The 23,327-nt window shown below is 45.6% G+C and overlaps 1 protein-coding gene across 3 annotated transcripts in view; it reads right to left on the bottom strand.

Moving 5' to 3' along the window:
• FAM78B (family with sequence similarity 78 member B) overlaps positions 1 to 23,327 on the bottom strand; it is a 103,866-nt gene that overhangs the window by 12,387 nt on the left and 68,152 nt on the right. The window lies entirely within an intron of this gene.

Consider the following 23,327-nt stretch of genomic DNA (forward strand, 5'->3'; position numbering starts at 1 on the left):
AGGCAACAATTAGCTGGAATGGTGCAATTGTAATGAACTACCTAGAGGCATTCGATTGCAAAAACCACTTTTTCAGGAAGTATCCGTCTAAACCACTTTTTCAGGAAGTATCCGTCTCTAAGGTTTGTTAAGAAAAGGTGGTGGTTGAAATCTGACATACTTGGAAGGAAGTATCAGGTGGAAAGGAGGGCAAAGGGAGGTAAGGTTAAAGGTTATACTGATTTCCTAGGAAATCAAAGTAGTAGAATTTCTACTGAAAAAAGAAAGTTGTTTAAATTCTAGTCATTGGCCAATCCAGCATTTAGAAAACAGACATAGAAACTGATAACACAGGAGATAATGGTCACCTTTGGGAAAACACTTCAATTTGCAAGTTGTGCCATAGGCTGGCATACATAGTCTCTACTATGTTGTTCTTCCATCAACTTTAAGTCCAGCCTGGAAGTCTAATTGCTTAGTTTAGCAAACTTGCCATTCTGGGTGCTTTGTTACTCCTGGCTGCTCCCAACCTTGAACAGAGGGAAGGAGGAGCATATGTGCCCTACTCTTAGCCCATGTGTCTCCCCCAGTGCTATGGACTACTCATCATCATCATCATAGCTGATACTTACTGAATGCTTGCACTATTCCAACCACCGTGCTGAGTACTTTAATTATGTCATCTCAGTTAATGCTCAAAATATCCCACAAAATAAATACATTTTTATTTCCATTTACACATGAGAGGGTGGAGGCTTAAAGATGTTAAGGTACATGCCAAGGGTTCTACAGATTGTAAGACGTGGAGCTTGGAGTTGTCTGACTCCAAAGTCTATGTTTTTGACCACCGTGCTACACTGCCTTCTGAAGTGTCCTCACATGATGCTGGAGGAAGCCAGAGTGGAGGGCATTCAGGCTACCCAGGCGGCTAGCAGCTCCCAGAGCTGCCATGGGAAGATGGACTGGGTCCTCCTAGGGGCAGACGTTTAGTCAGCAGAACCTGGCTATGCGTCCTCCATAAATCCTTTCCTGGGACCAAGAATGACTCTCAGCAGTGTTGCATGAGAATTTAATAATTAAGGAAAGAAATGAGACTGTCCACTCATCAGCTAAGAGGGGGAGGTCTTGTTCGAAATGACGTTCTTCTCTTAGGAAGTGATAGAATATCCTACGACTTTACTTTTTCTTTTTAAATATTTTTATTGAAATATAGTTGAACAAAATATGTTACATGTGTGTAATATAATGATGCACAATTTTTAAAGCTTATACTCCATTTAGTTATTATAAAATATTGGCCATATTCCCTGTGTTGTACAATATATCCTTGTAGCTTATTTTATTATTTATTTATTCAGTTATTTTTTAGCATCTTTATTGGAGTATAATTGCTTTACAATGGCGTGTTAGTTTCTGCTTTATAACAAAGTGAATCAGCTATACATATACATATATCCCCATATCTCCTCCATCTTGCGTCTCCCTCCCACTCTCCTTATCCCACACTTCTAGGTGGTCACAAAGCACTGAGCTGACCTCCCTGTGCTATGCGGTTGCTTCCCACTAGCTATCTGTTTTACATTTGGTAGTGTATATATGTCCATGCCACTCTCTCACTTCGTCCCAGCTTACCCTTCCCCCTCTCCGTGTCCTCAAGTCCATTCTTTATGTCTGCGTCTTTATTCCTGTCCTGCCGCTAGGTTCATCGGGACCGTAGTTTTTAGATTCCACATATATGTGTTAGCATATGGTATTTGTTTTTCTCTTTCTGACTTACTTCACTCTGTGTGACAGACTCTAGGTCCATCCACCTCACTACAAATGACTAAATTTCGTTTCTTTTTATGGCTCAGTAATATACCATTGTATATATGTGCCACATCTTCTTTATTCATTCATCTGTTGATGGGCATTTAGGTTGCTTCCATGTCCTAGCTATTGTAAATAGAGTTGCAATGAACATTGTGGTACATGACTCTTTTTAAATTATGGTTTTCTCAGGGTATATGCCCAGTAGTGGGATTGCTAGGTCGTATGATAGTTCTATTTTTAGTTTTTTAAGGAACCTCCATACAGTTCTCCATAGTGGCTGTATCAATTTACATTCCCACCAACACTGCAAGAGGGTTCCCTTTTCTCCACACCCTCTCCAGCACGTATTGTTTGTAGATTTTTTAAAAAAATAAATCTATTTATTTCTTTATTTATTTTTGGCTGTGCTGGGTCTTTGTTGCTGCGCTAGGGCTTTCTCTAGTTGCGGTGAGCGGGGGCTACTCTGTTGCGCTGCGCGGGCTTCTCATTGCGGTGTCTTCTCTTGTTGCGGAGCATGGGCTCTAGGCATGCAGGCTTCAGTAGCTGTGGCTCATGGGCTCTAGAGTGCAGGGCTCAGTAGTTATGGAGCATGGGCTTAGTTGCTCCGTGGCATGTGGGATCTTCCATGCCCAGGGCTCGAATCCGTTTCCCCTGCATTGGCAGGTGGGTTCCCAACCACTGCACCACTAGGGAAACCCCTGTAGATTTTTTGATAATGGCCATTCTGACTGGTGTGAGGTGATACCTCGTAGTTTTGATTTGCATTTCTCTAACAATTAGTGATGTTGAGCATCCTTTCATGTGTTTGTTGGCAATCTGTATATCTTCTCTGGAGAAATGTCTATTTAGGTCTTCTGCCCATGTTTGCACTGGGTTGTTTTTTTGATATGGAGCTGCATGAGCTGCTTGTAAATTTTGGAGATTAATCCCTTGTCAGTTGCTTCATTTGCAAATATTTTCTCTCTTTCTGAGGGTTGTCTTTTCATCTTGTTTATGGTTTCCTTTGCTGTGCAAAAGCTTTTAAGTTTCATTAGGTCCCATTTGTTTAATTTTGTTTTTATTTCCATTCCTCTAGGAGGTGGGTCAAAAAGGATCTTGCAGTGATTTATGTCATAGAGTGTTCTGCCTATGTTTTCCTCTAAGAGTTTTATAATGTCTGGCCTTACCTTTAAATCTTTAATCCATTTTGAGTTTATTTTTGTGTATGGTGTTAGGAAGTGTTCTAATTTACTTCCTTTACATGTAGCTGTCCAGTTTTCCCAACACAACTTATTCAAGAGGCTGTCTTTCCTCCACTGAATATTCTTGCCTCCATTATGAAAATAAGGTGACCATATGTGCGTGGGTTTATCGCTGGTTTTCCTATCTTGTTCAATTAATCTATATTTCTGTTTCTGGGGCAGTACCATACTGTCTTGTTTACTGTAGCTTTGAAGTATAGTCTGAAGTCAGGGAGCCTGATTCCTCCAGCTCCATTTTTCTTTCTCAAGATTGCTTTGGCTATTTGGGGTCTTTTGTGTTTCCATACAAATTGTAAAATTTTTGGTTCTAGTTCTGTGAAAAATGCCATTGGTAGTTTGATAGGGATTGCACTGAATCTGTAGATTGCTTTGGATTGTATAGTCATTTTCACAATGTTGATTCTTCCTGTCCAGGAACATAGTATATCTCTCCATCTGTTTGTATCATCTTTACTTTCTCTCATCGGTGTCTTATAGTTTTCTGCATACAGGTCTTTTGTCTCCTTAGGTAGGTTTATTCCTAGGTATTTTATTCTTTTTGTTGCAATGGTAAATGGGAGTGTTTCCTTAATTTCTCTTTCAGATTTTTCATCATTAGTGTATAGGAATGCAAGAGATTTCTGTGCTTTAATGTTGTATCCTGCTACACTACCAAATTCACTGATTAGCTCTAGTAGCTCTCTGGTAGCATCTTTAGGATTCTCTATGTATAGTATCATGTCATCTGCAAACAGTGAGAGCTTTACTTCTTCTTTTCTGATTTGGATTCCTCTTATTTCTTTGTCTTTTCTGATTTCTGTGGCTAAAACTTCCTAAACGTTGTTGAGTAATAGTGGTGAGAGTGGGCACTCTTGTCTTTTCCCTGATCTTAGAGGAAATGGTTTCAGTTTTTCACCATTGAGAACGATGTTGGCTGTGGGTTTGTCATATATGGCCTTTATTATGTTGAGGTAGGTTCCCTCTATGCCCACATTCTGGAGAGTTTTTCTCATAAATGGGTGTTGAATTTTGTTGAAAGCTTTTTCTGCATCTGTTGAGATTATCATATAGTTTTTATCCTTCTATTTGTTAATATGGTGTATTACATTGATTGATTGCATATATTGAAGAATCCTTGCATTACTGGGATATACCCCACTTGATCATGGTGTATGATCCTTTCAATGTGCTGTTGGATTCTGTTTGCTATGATTTTGTTGAGGATTTTTGCATCTATGTTCTTCAGTGATATATGCCTGTAGTTTTCTTTTTTTGTGACATCTTTGTCTGGTTTTGGTATCAGGGTGATGGTGGCCTCGTAGAATGAATTTGGGAGTGTTCCTCCCTCTGCTATATTTTGGAAGAGTTTGAGAAGGATGGGTGTTAGCTCGTCTCTAAATGTTTTAATAGAATTCACCTGTGAAGCCATCTGGTCCTGGGCTTTTGTTGGGAGATTTTTAATCACAGTTTCAATTTCAGTGCTTGTGATTGGTCTGTTCATATTTTCTGTTTCTTCCTGGTTCAGACTTGGAAGGTTGTACTTTTCTAAGAATTTCTCCATTTCTTCCAGGTTGTCCATTTTATTGGCATATAGTTGTTTGTAGTAATCTCTCATGATCCTTTGTATTTCTGCAGTGTCAGTTGTTACTTCTTCTTTTTCATTTCTAATTCTATTGATTTGAGTCTTCTCCCTTCTTTTCTTTTCTTTTTTTTTTTTTTTTGCGGTACGCGGGCCTCTCACTGTTGTGGCCTCTCCTGTTGCGGAGCACAGGCTCCAGACGCGCAGGCTCAGCGGCCATGGCTCATGGGCCTAGCCGCCCGCGGCATATGGGATCTTCCCGGGCCGGGGCATGAACCTGTGTCCCCTGCTTCGGCAGGGGGACTCTCAACCACTGTGCCACCAGGGAAGCCCCTCCTTTCTTTTCTTGATGAGTCTGGCTAATTGTTTATCAATTTTGTTTATCTTCTCAAAGAACCAGCTTTTAGTTTTATTGATCTTTGCTACTGTTTCCTTCATTTCCTTTTCATTTATTTCTGACCTGAGCTTTATGATTTCTTTCCTTCTGCTAACTTTGGGGTGTTTTTATTCTTCTTTCTCTAATTTCTTTAGGTGTAAGTTTAGGTTGTTTATTTGAGATGTTTCTTGTTTCTTAAGGTAGGATTTTTTTTTATAACGTTCCCTCTTAGAACGGCTTTTGCTGCATCCCATAGGTTTTGGGTTGTCATGTTTTGTCATTTGTTTATAGCTACTTTTTGATTTCCTCTTTGACTTCTTCAGTGATCTCTTATTATTTCTTTCATAGACTTGATTGACTATTTCTTTTCCCATGTTAGGGAAGTTTTCAACTATAATCTCTTCAAATATTTTCTCAGATCCTTTCTTTTTCTCTTCTTCTCCTGGGATTCCTATAATTCGAATGTTGGTGCATTTAATGTTGTCCCAGAGGTCTCTGAGACTGTCCTCAGTTCTTTTTGTTCTTTTTTCCTCTATTCTGCTCTGTGGTAGTTATTTCCACTATTTTGTCTTCCAGGTTACTTATCCTTTCTTCTGCCTCAGTTATTCTCCTATTGATTCCTTCTAGAGAATTTGTAATTTCATTTATTGTGTTGTTCATCATTGTTTGTTTGCTCTTTAGTTCTTCTAGGTCCTTGTTAAACGTTTCTTGTATTTTCTCCATTCTATGTCCAAGATTTTGGAGCATCTTTACTATCATTACTCTGAATTCTTTTTCAGGTAGACTGCCTATTTCCTCTTCATTTGTTTGGTCTGATGGGTTTTTACCTTGCTCCTTTCCTTCATCTGCTACATATTTCTCTGTTTTCCCATTGTGCTTAACTCACTGTGTTTGGGATCTCCTCTTCACAGGCTACAGGTTCGTAGTTCCTGTTGTTTTTGGTGTCTGCCCCCAGTGGCTAAGGTTGGTTCAGTGGGTTGTGTAGGCTTCCTGGTGGAGGGGACTGGTGCCTGTGTTCTGGTAGATGAGGCTGGATTTTGTCTTTCTGGTGGGCAGGATCGCGTCCAGTGGTGTGTTTTGGGGTGTCTGTTACCTTATTATGATTTCGGGCAGCCTCTCTGCTAATGGGTGGGGTTATGTTCCTGTCTTGCTAGTTGTTTGGCATAGGGTGTCCAGCACTGTATTTTGCTGGCTGTCAAGTGGAGCTGAGTCTTAGCATTGAGCATGAGATCTCTGGGGAGCTTTTGCCATTTGATATTATGTGGAGCTGGGAGGTCTCTGGTGGACCAATGTCCTGAACTCGGCTCTCCTCCTTCAGAGGCCTGACACCCGGCCACAGCACCAAAACCCTGTCAGCCACACTGCAGTTGTATGATCTTGGGTAGGTTATTTAACCCCTCACCAGTTTTTTTTGGCGGTACGCGGGCCTCTCACTGCTGTGGCCTCTCCCGTTGCAGAGCACAGGCTCCGGATGCGCAGGCTCAGTGGCCATGGCTTATGGGCCCAGCCGCTCCGTGGCATGTGGGATCTTCCCAGACCAGGGCACAAACCCGTGTCCCCTGCATCGGCAGGCGGACTCTCAACCACTGCGCCACCAGGGAAGCCCCCCTCACCAGTTTTGCTTCCTTGTGTGTTGGTCTCGGAGAGTCTCCTAAAGAGGCGGAGGGCAGCTTCGGCTCATGCTGGGGCACAAATATTTAGAAGCTTGTTCCAATGCGATAAGCCAGTGCCAGCGGGTGCCACTGTCCCTGTAGGACTTTATACCAATGGCCTAAAAGGGAGTTGTATTGCCAGGTTAATACTGAACTGTCTCAGAATCCTTCACACAGGGACATGGAGAAACCGACTGCTGCCTCCTGCTGCCCCCCCCACAGTACTCCCGATGCTAGGCAGCCCCAGCCTGAAGGGAGGGGCAGGCTGGATTGCCTGGAGAGGAGGTGAGCCCACAGCTGCAAGAACCTTTTCTCTTGCCTCCATGCCCTTGATAACCGCTGGGAAAAACTGCAGTGTATAATGCTTGGCAGAAACTAAGTAAGAGGAATTGACTTGATGCATAAAGTTGGAGACTTAAGTTACCATTTCGTTACCCATGCTAGTTGTAGCTGGGCCAAGGAGTAGCTCCCAGATAATTCTATAGCCACTTCTTACTGTACAAAAGGGAATAAGTGTTGTTTGAGTGGGGTAAAATCATACAAGGTCAGGTCAAGTGAGAAGCAATCTGCCTGCTGGGTTGATGAAATGGTCACACTGGAGGCAGTTTTGTGCCCCGAGTCAAAGGGTTGTGACAATTATTCAGTCACCAGGCATTCATTTTCTGTGTTGCTTCAACCCTGTTCTTCATTTTACTTACAGTGATCAGGCTCTGCTGCCCTTTGGTTTCCTCTGTGGGACTGGAGGACAAGTATTCCCAATAAGTGTAAAATTGTACTTGCCCTCCAGTCCTAAACACCGGGCCATCTGTGGCATGTTGCCTGGGGAGTTTGGCTTGTTATAACACTGTCCTTTTCAGGACTGGCTAGCTTGGCATTCTATTCAATTACTTTGTCTATAGAGTCTTTACATTCATGTTTTTTCTCCATTTTCCTGTCCAGAGCTATGTGAGCAGTGACTCGGACCCAGGATCTAGAGGTCAGTTTTGTGGGAAAATCACAAAGCTTAGTTTGGTCCCAGATTTTCTGAAAACAGAGATAATACAATAAAGTTGCACTCTTGTGCCTGTCTTGAAAGGGAAAGAAGGAAGCTACCCTTGTCTTGGAGGATTCTCTGGAAGAGAGAAATAAAATAGACTTCTTAATCATCACATCAAAACAAAGGCACCAGAAATACAAAGGATAATGAGAGACTACTACAAGCAACTACATGTCAATAAAATGGACAACCTGGAAGAAATGGAGAAATTCTTAGAAAAGTACAACCTTCCAAGTCTGAACCAGGAAGAAACAGAAAATATGAACAGACCAATCACAAGCACTGAAATTGAAACTGTGATTAAAAATCTTCCAACAAACAAAAGTCCAGGACCAGATGGCTTCACAGGTGAATTCTAGCAAACATTTAGAGACGAGCTAACACCCATCCTTCTCAAACTCTTCCAAAATATAGCAGAGGGAGGAACACTCCCAAATTCATTCTACGAGGCCACCATCACCCTGATACGAAAACCAGACAAAGATGTCACAAAAAAAGAAAACTACAGGCATATATCACTGAAGAACATAGATGCAAAAATCCTCAACAAAATCCTAGCAAACAGAATCCAACAACAGCACATTAAAAGGATCGTACATCATGATCAAGTGGGGTTTATTCCAGGAATGCAAGGAGTCTTCAATATATGCAAATCAATCAATGTGATACACCACATTAACAAATAGAAGGATAAAAACTATATGATAATCTCAACAGATGCAGAAAAAGCTTTCAACAAAATTCAACACCCATTTATGAGAAAAACTCTCCAGAAAGTGGGCATAGAGGGAACCTACCTCAACATAATAAAGGCCATATATGACAAACCCACAGCCAACAGCATTCTCAATGGTAAAAACCAGAAAGCATTTCCTCTAAGATCAGGAACAAGACAAGGGTGTCCACTCTCACCACTATTATTCAACAACATTTTGGAAGTTTTAGCCACAGCAGTCAGAGAAGAAAAAGAAACAAAAGAAATCCAAATCAGAAAAGAAGTAAAGCTCTCACTGTTTGCAGATGACATGATACTATACATAGAGAATCCTAAAGATGCTACCAGAAAGCTACTAGAGCCAATCAATGAATTTGGTAGAGTAGCAGGATACAAAATTAATGCACAGAAATCTCTTGCATTCCTATACACTAATGATGAAAAATCTGAAAGAGAAATTAAGGAAACACTCCCATTTACCACTGCAACAAAAAGAATAAAATACCTAGGAATAAACCTACCTAAGGAGACAAAAGACCTGTATGCAGAAAACTATAAGACACTGATGAGAGAAAGTAAAGATGATACAAACAGATGGAGAGATATACTATGTTCTTGGACAGGAAGAATCAACATTGTGAAAATGACTATACAACACAAAGCAATCTACAGATTCAATGCAATCCCTATCAAACTACCACTGGCATTTTTCACAGACCTAGAACAAATATTTTACAATTTGTATAGAAACACAAAAGACCCCGAATAGCGAAAGCAATCTTGAGAAAGAAAAACGGAGCTGGAGGAATCAGGCTCCCTGATTTCAGACTATACTACAAAGCTACAGTAATCAAGACAGGATGGTACTGGCAGAAAAACAGAAATATAGATCGATGGAGCAGGATAGAAAGCCCAGAGATAAACCCACGCACATATGGTCACCTTATCTTTGACAAAGGAGGCAAGAGTATGTGGCAAGAATGGAGAAAAGACAGCCTCTTTAATAAGTTGTGCTGGGAAAACTGGACAGCTACATGTAAAAAAATGAAATTAGAACACTTCCTAACACCATACACAAAAATAAACTCGGGCTTCCCTGGTGGCGCAGTGGTTGAGAGTCCACCTGCCAATGCAGGGGACACGGGTTTGTGCCCCGGTCCGGGAAGATCCCACATGCCATGGAGAGGCTGGGCCCGTAAGCCATGGCCGCTGAGCCTGCGCGTCTGGAGCCTGTGCTCCGCAACGGGAGAGGCCACAACAGTGAAAGGCCCACGTACTGAGAAAAAAAAACAAAAAACAAAAACAACTACAAACAATAAATGCTGGAGAAGGTGTGGAGAAAAAGGAACCCTCTTGCACTGTTGATGGGAATGTAAATTTATACAGCCACTATGGGAAAAAGTATGGAGGTTCCTTAAAAACTAAAAACAGAACTACCATATGACCCAGCAATCCCACTACTTTCTCAGGGCATATACCCTGAGAAAACCATAATTCAAAAAGAGACATGTACCACAATGTTCATTGCAGCGCTAGTTACAATAGCCAGGACATGGAAGCAACCTAAGTGTCCATTGACAGATGAATGAATAAAGAAGATGTGGCACACATATACAATGGAATATTACTCAGCCATAAAAAGAAATGAAATAGTTATTTGTAGTGAGGTGGATGGACCTAGAGTCTGCCATACAGAGTGAAGTAAGTCAGAAAGAGAAAAACAAATACCATATGCTAACACATATATATGGAATCTAAAAAAAATTGTTTTGATGAACCTAGGGGCAGGACAGGAATAAAGACGCAGATGTAGAGAATGGACTTGAAGACATGGTTGGGGGGAAGGGGAAGCTGGGATGAATTGAGAGTGGCATGGACATACATATACTACCAAATGTAAAATAGATAGCTAGTGGGAAGCAGCCACATAGCACAGGGAGATCAGCTTGGTGCTTTGTGACCACCTAGAGGTGTGAGATTGGGAGGGTGGGAGGGAGGCTCAAGAGGGAGGGGATATGTGGATAGATATATATATATATATATATACAGACACACACATATATACATATAGCTGACTCACTTTGTTATACAACAGAAACTACACAGTATTGTAAAGCAATTATACTCCAATAAAGATGTAAAACAAAAACAAAAACAAAGGCACTTGGTGAGTGTAGCTAATGGGCATGGTGACCTTGGGAGGCTACACACTCGTTCCATCCATTGCTGTGACTTTGGCCACTGCTCTATTGGAAATCCCTCAGGTCTGAGGCATGTTCTTTTCCATAGGCCCAGGGGCCCCAGGACTACACGATTAATGGAGGGTTTGATTTTGGAAGCAGCCAAAATTCATTATGACTTAAGCGTAACGAATAGGGACTTAAGCCTAGTGAAAAGGGAGTAGGTTTCTTTTTGAAAAGTATCATATCATTTCTGTTTCTTTTATGAAAAATAGCTATTAATGTGCATTCCAAGGTCGTGGCTTTTTTATTTTTGCAAAAAGAGTTTTGCCTGTAAAATGCATGACTGGTTTATGTAGCTGATAAATTGGCTTTCATAATAGTTTTCAAATAGTTCCTGATAAGTTCCAAGAATAACAGCACCATTGGAATCACTCTATGACCATTATGACTACTTTGAATGGGATGCCAAAATCACGTCAAATTCCACATAGCCCAAACCAAACTCACCACATCCACCGTAAACTTGGCCCTTTCCCCCGTCTCTGCTGCAGGCATTGGCCCACTGCTCACCCTGTCTTCCAGGACAGAGTGAGGGTCATCTTTCGCTCTTCCTCTGCCTTCTCCTAGACTGCCAAAGCTGTTGTTACTGCATCTTGTGAATTTGCCCCATAAGCGATGCTTGAATTTATCTCCCTTTCTCCATTCAACTCTCACTTGCCCTTGTTTAATCCAAGTCTTTGGCATCTCTTACCTGGTCTGCTGTAATGGCCCATAACTTGTCTCTCTGCATCCAATCCTGCTCCCTCTCAAATTCATCTTTTAGGCTGTACTCATGTACAAATATGCAGATCTGATTATGTCTTTTCTCTACCTAAAACCCTTCAAAGTCTCCTTTACCTGGACATCACTGGCATCACCTACAGGCTAACATTCAAGTTCCTTAATAGGACATATGTGGCCCTCTGCAGTCTGGCCTCCCTGTCTCCACATACCATGCTGTTTCTCACCTCTGCCCTTTTGCTCATGCTGTGCTGTCTGCCTGCACTGCTCTTTCCTCTCCTAAAGTCTCACTGTGTTTAACTACTTGACATTTGAGAATCATTGCATGCATCACCTCCTCCAGGAAGCCTTCTCTTCTGTGCTCCCATGGATATATCCAGATCTTTACAGGTCCCAGATTATATTATAATTATCTGAAAGGCTTGCTCCCTTGCCTCCATCATTCCTGGCTCAAATATCATGTTCTCAGTGCAATATTTCCTGACAGTCATATTCAAAATGGCAACTTCCTGCCCCAGCCCTCCCCATCCCTGATTCGTTTTTCTTTATAGCACTGTCTAATATACTATATAATTTACTTAGCTAATGGTCTATCTCTCCTTATCTCACTCCCTAAATATAACCCCAAAGAAGGCAGGGATTTCCTATGTTTTATTCACTGCCATATCTCCAGTACTGACAATTTATTCACTGCTATATCTCCAGTACCAACAACAGTGCCTGACACACAGGAGTTCAACATTATTTGTTAAATAAATAAGCATTGAATTGATCTGAAGTGAAAGAGGGGAGGAGACCATTTTCAGTTGGGATGCTGCTGCTTTTATGAAGATGCAAAGTTGGGTCTAGAGCTTAGGAGCAAATCAGGGCTAGAGATGTAAATTTGGCAACTATCTGCATGGAGAGAATTGGTTGATGTGATGGGGATGGGTGAGATCTCTGGGGATGAAACAGAGATCTTAGGGGGCTTGTTAGATGGCCAGAAGACAAAGAGGAATCTGAAAAGCAGAATAGCCAGTGAAGGGGGGGGTAGAACTTGTTTCCAAAGTCAAGAGAATTTCAGGGAGTCATCACTGTCAAAAGCCACACAAATGGAAGAGAGTGAGGTTAAGAAATAGCCATTAGATTTACTATCAAGACAGCAGTAAAGATATGCTGGTGGAGGCCATTCTGTAAGGGGTTATGGAGGGAATGAATAAACACAAGAAAAAATGGAGAGTTCAGGGAGTTCCTTCAAGAAGTTGGGCAATGGGGCTTCCCTGGTGGCGCAGTGGTTGAGAGTCCGCCTGCCGATGCAGGGGACATGGGTTTGTGCCCCGGTCCGGGAAGATCCCACATGCCGCGGAGCGGCTGGTCCCGTGAGCCATGGCCGCTGGGCCTGCGCGTCCGGAGCCTGTGCTCCGCAACGGGAGAGGCCACAACAGTGAGAGGCCCGCGTACGGAAAAAAAAAAAAAAAAAAAGAAGTTGGGCAATGAAGGGGACAAGAAAGATAAAGTAGAGAGCTGCTCAAGCAAAGAAGCTGAAGGGAGGATTTCTGGAGCCAGAATGTCTAGGCTTGTAAACCTAGTGCTATCACTTAGTAGTTACCATTTACTAGACAAGTTACTTGCCATTTCTATACCAGTTTCCCCATTTATCAAATAGACGTAAGAACAGGACTTACTTGATGTACTTGGTGTGAGAATTAAATGACATAATGAAGGGAAGTACTTAACACAGCGTGGCACAAAGTACATTACATTGAAGGTTAGGTATCAGTAAGGAACAGAGATGGGGCAGCGCTGGAGAAAAAGGAAATGAACAGCCACTGAACCCTTCCACGTGCAAGCACTTAATAGTAACTATATGAGGCAGGGATTAGTATACACTGTTCATCCATGAAAAGTGGACTAGGCAAAGTCATATAGATAGTAAGGGGCGGTGCCAGGGTGTAAAGGCAAGCCTCCCTGGCCCCAAACTCTGCCTTTTCTACTGCGTCACACTGTGGGAAGAGCTCCTTTGAGTTCTAAATTTCATGTCTCTTGAAGTCTTTGGTGTGGTGAATGGAGGAAGCAACAAAGACTGCCCTCAGGAGTCTTGGATGTCAATCCCAAGGTGACAGCTGGCTGACCTCAGCAAATCAGCCTCAGGCTGCTCATGTGTGAAATGGGAAGAAAAAGAACCCCGCCTCCTTAATCTCAGGGCTATTACCAGGATCAAATGAGGTGATGATCTGTGAGCAACTGCTTTGTAAACTGTAACACACTTGGTCAATATTAGTTCTTATCATCGCATTCCCCTCCTTCTCCAATCACCCTTCTCCTCACTGTGATAAACACAGTGTTTTCCTTTCAGACAATCAGCCATTGACCCAAAGCTCACAGCTACTGGACTCGCCAATGGAGCTAATAATGAAAACATCGATTATTGCAACCTACGTGCTTTCTGCATTCCATTTTTAGAAGAAAGAGACAAATCTCAATCAAGCTCATGTGAAGCATTTCATTCAAATAAGTGGTCCCTGGGTTGAGGTCCAGGTCTCCACCCAGACCCAGCCAAGTTCTCCCAGTGTCCACGAGGGCCAGAGCAACCTCTCTGAAGGAGCCTTGCTTTGCTCTTGCCAAAGCCCTGTGGTCATCAAGGGGATGGGGGGCCAGCAGGGAGTGGGCAGGTGTGCAGGGGCACTGCTGAGACTACTGTCCCCTGACGGAGGCTGGAATGGGAGTCAGGGGAACCACACATGGAGAGGACTGATGGTTTCAAGCCTGTAGAGCTCCCAGGGGAGGCCATCCAGGATGGTACTGCCCCTAGGCCTAGGTAAGAGAAGTCCCTGCCTGGCCCAACACTTTAAAGGTACCCACTCTAGTATCTTCTGGCTATGCCCTTACACATTGGACCAGGAGTTTGTGGGGCTAAGAGGGCATGCCCACCTAGAACCTGTGCCCCTCCTTCTAGACCACCCTCCGGGTATCTGGGATCCAGCTCAGATGGCCCCAAACTTGCCTTCAGGGTCTACACAGGCTTTTTTCCTGGTCTGTTTTCCTAAGGGGTCCACTCCACCTGTGTGTACACCCCTGGCCCCAAGGCTGTTTGTTGGGGGTATGCATGGAGTTTGGACATACCCACGTTAAACGTTCACATGCATATGTGCGATGGTCCATATCTCGATATGGTACAGAGCAAGGGGAAGGAAGAGAAACGGAACCAGGGGCTGAAGGTTGGCTATTCCTATGCTGCTACATCTGGCACGGAACTTTTGGAATCCAAGAATTCTAAACCTGAACCTGGCCTTCAGGTTGTTATAAAGATACATCTGTCAAGGTCAGAGGATAGAACTTAGCGTTCTGTTAGTCTGAATTATACATTCAGCCTTTTGTTAGTTCGGCTTAAAATTAATATTAATATTTTAAAATATGGTACGTGGGCCTTCATTCTTCCCCTGGACCCTACAAATATTCGGGATGGGTAACAGGTGGGAGATCTGTATCCACAGCTCTGGAACCATGGACAGTTCCAACCCTGAATTTTCTTTGGGTATGTGAGTTTTATTCACATCTGTTTAGTATTAACATTTACTCTTGGAAACAGCATTGCACCTACTTCTCACATGGATCGCACAACATGGGCATCATTCCATTTCCATTACACAATAAGGAACCTGCTCAAGGTCACACAGCTAGTGCTGGGCAGAAGTGAGTTGCGAACACAAGATCTTATCCTAAATCACACGTGTTCCCTAAAGTGACTCCCTGGTACTAAATTAGTGCTCCAAAGGCTCTGAAAAATAATAGGTCATGGATGATATTAGCTGGCACACACTGCTCTCACCATATCTGTCGTTAAAATATTAAAACAGTTTTGGAACAATGGCTAAAGGGACTCCCCTCTCCCCAAGAGCATCCTCCCTGGCTACCCAGGTTCCTTCTTGGGCCCTGGTTCTGTCCCAAATCCAGCAACTATAGGGTTAGCGTAGGCAGAGCAGAGGCAGTTCTGTAGCTGGGTGTCAGTCCTGGTCACATGCCAGGTGCTGTTCTGAGAGCCTGTGGTCTAACCGCCTCAGTGCATCTGCTCTTAAAGGAGACTGACCGCTGTGTAAACTTTGCTGCACTGAGAGGGTGGAAAAGAGGCCCCTACCTTGTTTCTTTATGTCATGGCTCAGACCAATAGAGTTACCAGTCAGGCACGTGGGAAGTTTAGTTAAAGAGAACACTACGCTTTCTGAGAATTCAGCTTTTCTTCTCCATCCAGTGCTGAGAAGAGTCAGGTGCCTATGTCCTGGGAAGCCTCCTCCTCAGCAACACTTCTGACTCGGCAGATGCAGTGCCCAGCATCTTTCCTCCCCTCCAAACCCCTGCACAGGAGGCTCTGGAGACAGCAGTCCGTGGTGGGCAGGGAGGTCGAGAGGGAGAGGGTGGAGAGAAGACTCTTTGGAAGGAGCAGAGCTCAGGGCTGGGAGAGGGCGGAGGTGGGGCTGGGGGGAAGCCAATACCCTGTATCACCCAGGGAGTCACGAAGCCCATGGCCCCTGGGTAGCCTCCCAGCCCACTCAGGCACCAATCCCAGCCCCGGCACTGGCACACATCCCGATTCTCAGACGGTCTGCACCATGATTACAGAGTAAGTTTTAAAATTAGGCTTTTCCTCATTCTGCTGTTTATGTCAGACTCCGAGAAGCCTGTAAATACCACCCTCCCACCTCTGCCTCCGCCCCCTTCCTTCCTGACCACATCCTTTTCTTTCTGGCACACAGGGAGGCATTTTTTTTTCCCCCACAGCAGAAAAGACAATTTCCAGTGTTTTTAAAGAGTCGTCAGTGTTGGGCGAGGCTCCATGTTTAACTGAAAGGCTTCTTTTGTCACCCACCCTCATGTTCTGTTTAGACTGCGTTTCTCTACCACTGGAGACACCTTCTCAATATGTATTTACTCTTGGGCTTCCCTGGTGGCGCAGTGGTTAAGAATCCACCTGTCAGTGCAGGGGATATGGGTTCGAGCCCTGATCTGGGAAGATCCCACATGCCGCAGAGCAACTAAGCCCATGCGCCACAACTACTGAGCCTGCGCTCTAGAGCCCGTGAGCCACAACTACTGAACCCCGCGCGCCTAGAGCCCGTGCTCCGCAACAAGAGAAGCCACCGCAATGAGAAGACCACACACCACATCGAAGAGTAGCCCCCACTCGCCGCAACTAGAGAAAGCCCGTGTGCAGCAACGGAGACCCAATGCAGCCAAAAATAAATAAATTAATTAATGAAAAAAATATGCATTTATTCTTCACCACTTAGAGGTCAGTTACTGTCTCGAAGCCCTTGTCCTGGCTGGGTTCTCAGAGACCTCTGCTGCTTTGTCCTAGTTGACAGCCCTGAGGTCTTGGATCGGCGGCCAGTTTTCTGGGTCATGTCTGAGTATGGTTTGCCTCTGACTCCAATTCTGAGCTTCTTGGAGCAAAGCGCCTTTCCCCACAGGGAGAGCTGTGGGCCCCGGTAGCATTATCCACGGAGCATCCTCATGCGTGCCTGCAGGGCGGGAATGCGGACCCAGGCTGTGTCCCTTACAGAGCCAGCCAGCATGGGCACTCTGCTGGGCATGTGAGGGTCCGTGCTTGGCCTCAAGGAGCTCACAGCCAGCCTGAGGTGACCGGCCAGACCTCCTGGTGGGTCAGACGCCAGAATTTGTCTTTTCGCTCTATGTGCATGGCCACCACCCTGCTCCTCAACATTTTTCCTCTCTCCAGGCCACTGCAATGACCTCCTTGCTGGGCTCCCATGTCTAAGCTTGCCCTGCCCCCCACAAGCCACGAATGTGGTTTTTAAGAAATGTACGTCAGATCATGCCTCACCTCTCTGAAAACTCCGACGACGGCTTCTCTTGCACTGAACATCCACGCTGCATTATTTGGCCCCTGCCAGTTCTCCAGTCTCATCTCCACCACCTCCCCCTGGCTCCTTATACACCCCCCCCACACTGACCTTTTTCATCCTGGGACAAGACAAACTCCTTCCCACCTCTGAGCCTTTGGACTTGCTGTTCCCTTTGCCCAGAACCCTCTTCCCCCAGCTCTCTCAATGCTTGCCTCCTTTTCATACTCAATTTGCAGCTCCAAGTCGCCTCCTGAGAGGGGCTGCCCGACTGTGCCAGTCTCCCCACCAGACTGCAGGCATCTCGAGGACAGGCCTCACTGTGCCTCCAGCGAGCCCAGAGCAGGAGCTTCCTTCAAGCTTCTACAATGAGCGGGCTGAGTGTTTCCGGCAGAGCAGGCAGGGCCGGCTACTGAGGTGAGTTCCAGAGGGCAGCAGAGGGGATGCTACGGGAAAGGGTCTTCAAGAGACCAGGGGAACAGGCCTGATGTGACGACCAAGGGAATGCGAAGGGATTGTCTGAAGACACATTGGGAGGAGCGTCTTGAGGTTCCCGGCTTGGAGCTCGAGTTGAATGTCCTTCTGACGTTCAGCATTGCCCATGAGCCCGGCGCCCCCAGGTGCTGGGGGAGGCCGGAGGCACCAGGTGGTGGCGGTCATGATCTGGCCATGGCAGTCAGCTGTATCCTCTACTTCCAGCCCTCAAAGCAGACAAATAGCGGACAAGAGAAGAGGGAAAGTGGACATGTGTGTTGTTTCTCTTCTTATTTGGGAATTCTGCTACTACAGGTAGAACCTCAGTTAAAATGAAAACAGACACTATTGGATGGAGACATCAAAATGTTCAAAGTATGATGATAAGATTATGGATATATTCCTTTTATTTTTATTTTGTATATATCCGCATATAAAAAATAATTAATTTGTATTTATTCTGTAATCAAAAGAGATGAATTGCTTCACAGAATTGTGTATCATGAGGGTGAAGCATTTTTGGGGAAAAAAAGAGGAAGACGAGTGGCAACATAATGTAGGTTGAATTGAGCTGGGCAGGCCGAGGGGCAGCTGGAGGTGACATGGAGAGGCAGCAAGGAGGACTCATATTGACCTGTGTGCAGCTCTGGACAGCACTGCCTACAGGGCCATGCAGACCTGGGCAAACAGCTAGGCCTCTTGGGTCTTCAGTTTCCAAGTATTATGGTAATAATAATCAAACCCACCTGATAGGTTGATTTTAGAAATAAATGAGAAAACTATGCAAAGTAATCTCTGCAGTGCCTGGCAGAGAGTAGGTGCTTCACAAATGGGAACTGTTATTACAGATACTGCTCATTTAAGGAGAATGTTGACTCAACATTACCCTCAAAGGGTAAGAGGTATTTCCTCCTTTAATGCAGGTGATGTGGGCACCTGAGTATTTCCCTTCCATACTGACAAGGTTACAGGAGGGTAGATGGCCACCCTTCATTTACATGATGGGGACACTGAAGGAGAGAGAGAGATGATCCATTTATGACACTCACCAAGAACGACACACATCCACGTGTTCATTTCACAAAGATTTTTTGAGATTTTCTTCTCAACATTGAGTCAGACTTTGTAGTTAACGGAGAGGACCTAGGACACCAACCCTCTCAAATTTTGCATGCGATTTCATGGGAGAAGGGTCCTGCTTTGGAAGCTGCTAACTTGGCCAGAGACCACTCTCTCATGCTCTTCTGGGATGACTTTTGGGCTACCTTCTCCAACACGAGCCCTTTCACCTTCAAATTTTTTCATCTATAAAACCGAGAGGGTGGAATACACAATAATCTCATGAATAAGGCCATGTCTAGTCCTCTGTTCTTTGACCAAAGACCTCAGTCCTTGTACTGATGGCCAGTGGGATTTTCAGGGCTATAGAGGAAGAAGTTCTGCTTTCAGAGGAGAATTGTAGTGGGTACTCCCCAGGGATGGGCTGCTCTCCCCAGAACACAGGATCCTACACAACTGGTTCTCCTTGAGATCCAAGGCCACTGGGGACTCAGGGTAGCTTCCCTGGGTCTACACTGGGCCAGGGTCCCCATTCACATTCCACTCCAGGGTCTGGCACCATCCTGATTGAGTCTCCTGCACTACCTGCAGCTGCGGAGTCACTGCAGCTCTTGAGCCCTGATGGGTGTCTCTGACTTGCCGGTTGTCAGGCTTTCAGTCTGTGCCTTGGGTGGTGGAAGGAGACACCGCTCCTGCCTTCACACCACCTGGATCCCAGCCCCAAGCCAGGCCTCTCCTACAGCTCCCACTGGAGCCTAGAATCTGGGAGCTCCTGTCATGATGAAAGACCTTTGACACTATCAACACCCAACCTCTTTCTTTCTTTGCATTTTTCCTCTTGTTCCATGTCCCTGACTGGGAGGAGGTGTGGTTTGCTTATTTCTTTTTTTGTTATTCAAGTGGGATTCCTAGTAGGAATCTTCTGGTGATCCCTGGAGGAGGACGTGTTGCGGTCCTCCCACTCACCCCGTCTTGGTGGGCTGACACAGTCTGGCACTGCGTGCCCTGTAGTCTCATTGACTCTTTTAGCCCAGAACATCTGCAGCTTTAACTGTTATTTACAAAGCTACAGCTAGTTTTCTGTGGGCTGAATCCAACGGTGGCACATGTATCTGATGAAGACGATGTGAGGAAAGTTGGCCGGGGGCCCCCCTGAGGAGGAGAGAGCCACTCTGCCAACCCCACTCTGCCATCTGGACCTAACGTGGATGGGGGCTGGGGCCAACTCAGAAGTCTTCCTATTTGTCGGCCTGGACAGCAGTTGTGATTTCTTCCCATCCAATTTGGGAACGATTAAGGGCAAAGATTCTTCAAGGGCAAGGAGATATTGGTAATGACACGACTGCCGAATCTTCCCCAAGATTAACAGGAAGTCACTAGATATATATCATCTGAATGAATGAATGAATGAATGAACCACAGCAGGACTCCTGGGCACAGTGTCTGAGCAGGAGTGAAGGGGCACCGCCCACCCTCTGGTATCAGAGAGCATTCTTACCCTTCCCCTGCCTCTGGTTACAGAGGTCTCAGGACCCAGGGAGAAGTGACTAGGATTTGGACATGTCTGCTGTCATCTTGTTTAAACCTAGCTCCTCTGACCAGAGCTGCCCGAGGCTCACTGATCCCAGCCTGGGGAAGAGAGAAGGTTGGCTCCTTCCACTCGTGCCCACCCCATCGGCTGGCCGTGAGGAACGTCCCACAGGGCTGAGGCTCAAGGATCTGAGTACTGTGGGGGAGGGGGGAAGGTCGATGCAGGGTCTGGGGAGGGGGTTCCTTGGCCTCAGCGTCTAGAGGAGCCTAAAGTCTGGAAACCGGGAAATAAAGTTAAAGATCTGTTCATTGGAGCCAGAACAAGACCAGGGGAATCAGACTGAGCAAAACAGCCACGGTGACAGGGTTGAGAAGATGAAGGCAGACAGAGGGGAGATCTCAGAAGTCAGGCATTATTAACACTGCTGCTACTCATAAGAACCGCTAATATATACGGGGGGCTTGCCCTGTGCCAAGCATTCGACTAAATGCTTGATACATCAACCTCAGAGGAGGCACTGTTGCTCCCTCGACTTTTTTCTTCCCCCGAATAAGGGACCTGAGGCTCAGGTGAAGTCACCTGGCAAAGTCACAAAGCACGTAGGTGGCTGAGCTGGTATGAACCTAACTCTCTAGCACCTGTGCCCACCTGCTGCCCAGAACCAAAGGTACTGGTTCTCTGTGTCCCCTAACCTGATTCCCCAAACACTGGTTCTCTGTACAGGTGAAACTACAGCTAAGATGAGTCCCCAGAGGAAGCATGGTGGCAGAGGGACAAGACTGCCAGGTGCTGCTGGGACCAGTCCTCTCTCACCAGCACTGGGCCAGGTGTGGCCGGGAAGATGGAAGCTGCACTCGCAGAATGTGGATATGCCAGTTCCCCTTCCCCCAGCTGCCAAGTCCTTCCGCTGCTTCTTTAGGGAGCTCCCATTTCCCACTAAATAATGGCCAAGGAGAGAAGGGGAAGGGTGGGGAAGGGTCAGGTTCATTAGTCTAAGCGGAGGAGGGAGGCAGACACAGGCTCACAGGAGGGACCAGGCTGAGGATGGAGGTGGAGTTATGCAGCGGCGCAGACTTTTAAAATCAGTTTACTGTTTTCATTAACTTTCCACTGTGTGTTCGTCACAGGCCACGTTTCACTGCCAGATGTGGGGAGTTATCGGCAGCAGCAAAGCTGGGAGCAGACAACGTGAGGATGCCAGCGGCTCCGTGTGTGTCCTGGCGACAGGGCTGTGAAAATGATTTATTAGACAGGTCCCTGTTTAGCACACAGAAGGGGCGCCTGGGTGCAGGGAGTTGCGCACATATGTGAGCACAGAGGACTTCACGGGGGTGTTATTACAGTAGAGGGCAGAGAGATTCCAAAGCACGCAGGGGCTTCTAAGTTTTCCCCCAGTACAGCATGTCCAGGCGGGATGCCCCTCTGGGCGACGGTCGAGGTAAATGCTTTGCACACTTGCTCTCTCGAATCTGTGCCAAGACTACCAGGTGGCTGCTTTTACCACCATCCCATTTTGCAAAGGAGAAAACTAAGACTCAGAAAGATTGAGAGGTACCTGGGATCACGTGGCTGGTAAGCCGTGGAGCCAGGATTCACACCCAGGCAGTTGCCTCCATGGCCCATATTTAAGCACTCGGCTCTCCAGAGACAGAAGGAAAGTACCTTTTCTTGAGCTCCTACTGTGCTTCAGGCACCACGTTAGGTCCTTTATCAACTCATTTGGTTTTCGTAACTGTCTTTGTGAAGGAGGCAAAACCCTGACTTAGAAATGCAGCAACTTAGATTGAGAGAAGTTAGGTAACCTGTGTACATTCTCCCAGCTTGTAAGTGCAGAGCTGAGGTTTAGCCCAAGAGAGACGCCGCACCCTCTCTCCTAAACTGGGTGCCTCCTACGTGACGGTATTGTGTTTTCAATTTTAAAAAGTTACACTACAGCTGACCCTCGGTATCCAAGGGTTCTGCATCCGCAGATTCAACCAATGACGGATTGAAAATATTGGGAAAAAGAATTCCGGAAAGTTCCAAAAAGCAAAACTTGAATTTGCCATATGTCCTGGCAACTATTTACATAGCATTTACATTGTATTTACAACCATGTACACAACATTTATATTGTCTTATGTATTATAAGTAACCTGGGGATGATTTAAAGTATATGGGAGGATGTGTGTAGGTTATATGCAAATACTATGCCATTTTATATAATGGACTTGGGCATTCCCGGATTTTGGTATACTCTGGGGGTCCTGGAACCAATCCCCCATGAATACTGAGGGACAAATTTTTTTTTTTTTTTTTTTTTGCGGTACGCGGGCCTCTCACTGTTGTGGCCTCTCCCATTGCGGAGCACAGGCTCCGGACGCGCAGGCTCAGTGGCCATGGCTCACGGGCCCAGCCACTCCGCGGCATGTGGGATCTTCCCGGACTGGAGCACGAACCCGTGTCCCCTGCATCGGCAGGCGGACTCTCAACCACTGCGCCACCAGGGGAGCCCACAACTGTATTTTTGACACCGCCTGCCCCAATCTGTTTTGTTTGTTGGTTGTTTAATTAATTCCTTTAGCACGTAATTCTTGAAGTCCTTTTGTGTCCAAGGCAATATGAGGGAGGGGACACAAAGCTGGCTGTGACCTGGCTCCTGGTGGGTTTGATGACCTTGATGCAAGGAGCAAGGTGAGGAGTGCCGCTCAACCAGAGAACATTCTGGGGGTACTGGGATGGCAGAGGGCACTTGTTCTTAGTATTTTGAATGGGATTGTTTTACTGATTTCCTTTTCAGATAGTCATTATCAGTGTACTGAAATGCAGCTGATTTCAGGAAGCGCTGTGTCTGCGGCTGTTTCCTTCCGCACCCCAGGGGCGGTGGCTCAGGAGTCAGCCTTCCCTAACATGAAGTCCAGGCTTGGATGCTTTGAGCCAATTCTGCTCAAGCTGTTGGTCACCTCCATCAAACACTCAGGGGACTGCCTTTTGCCCCTGGATGGATCATCTCTGCTCTGATGATTCTGGCATCAGCCTGAGAGCCAGCAGGGGAGCTGGCTTTCAACAGAGGCCTCTGGAACCTCATGCTTTTTAGATGTTCAGTTGAAATCAG

The sequence above is a fragment of the Pseudorca crassidens genome, chromosome 2 (assembly GCF_039906515.1).
Source record: "Pseudorca crassidens isolate mPseCra1 chromosome 2, mPseCra1.hap1, whole genome shotgun sequence".
In the NCBI taxonomy this organism is placed as follows: domain Eukaryota; kingdom Metazoa; phylum Chordata; class Mammalia; order Artiodactyla; family Delphinidae; genus Pseudorca; species Pseudorca crassidens.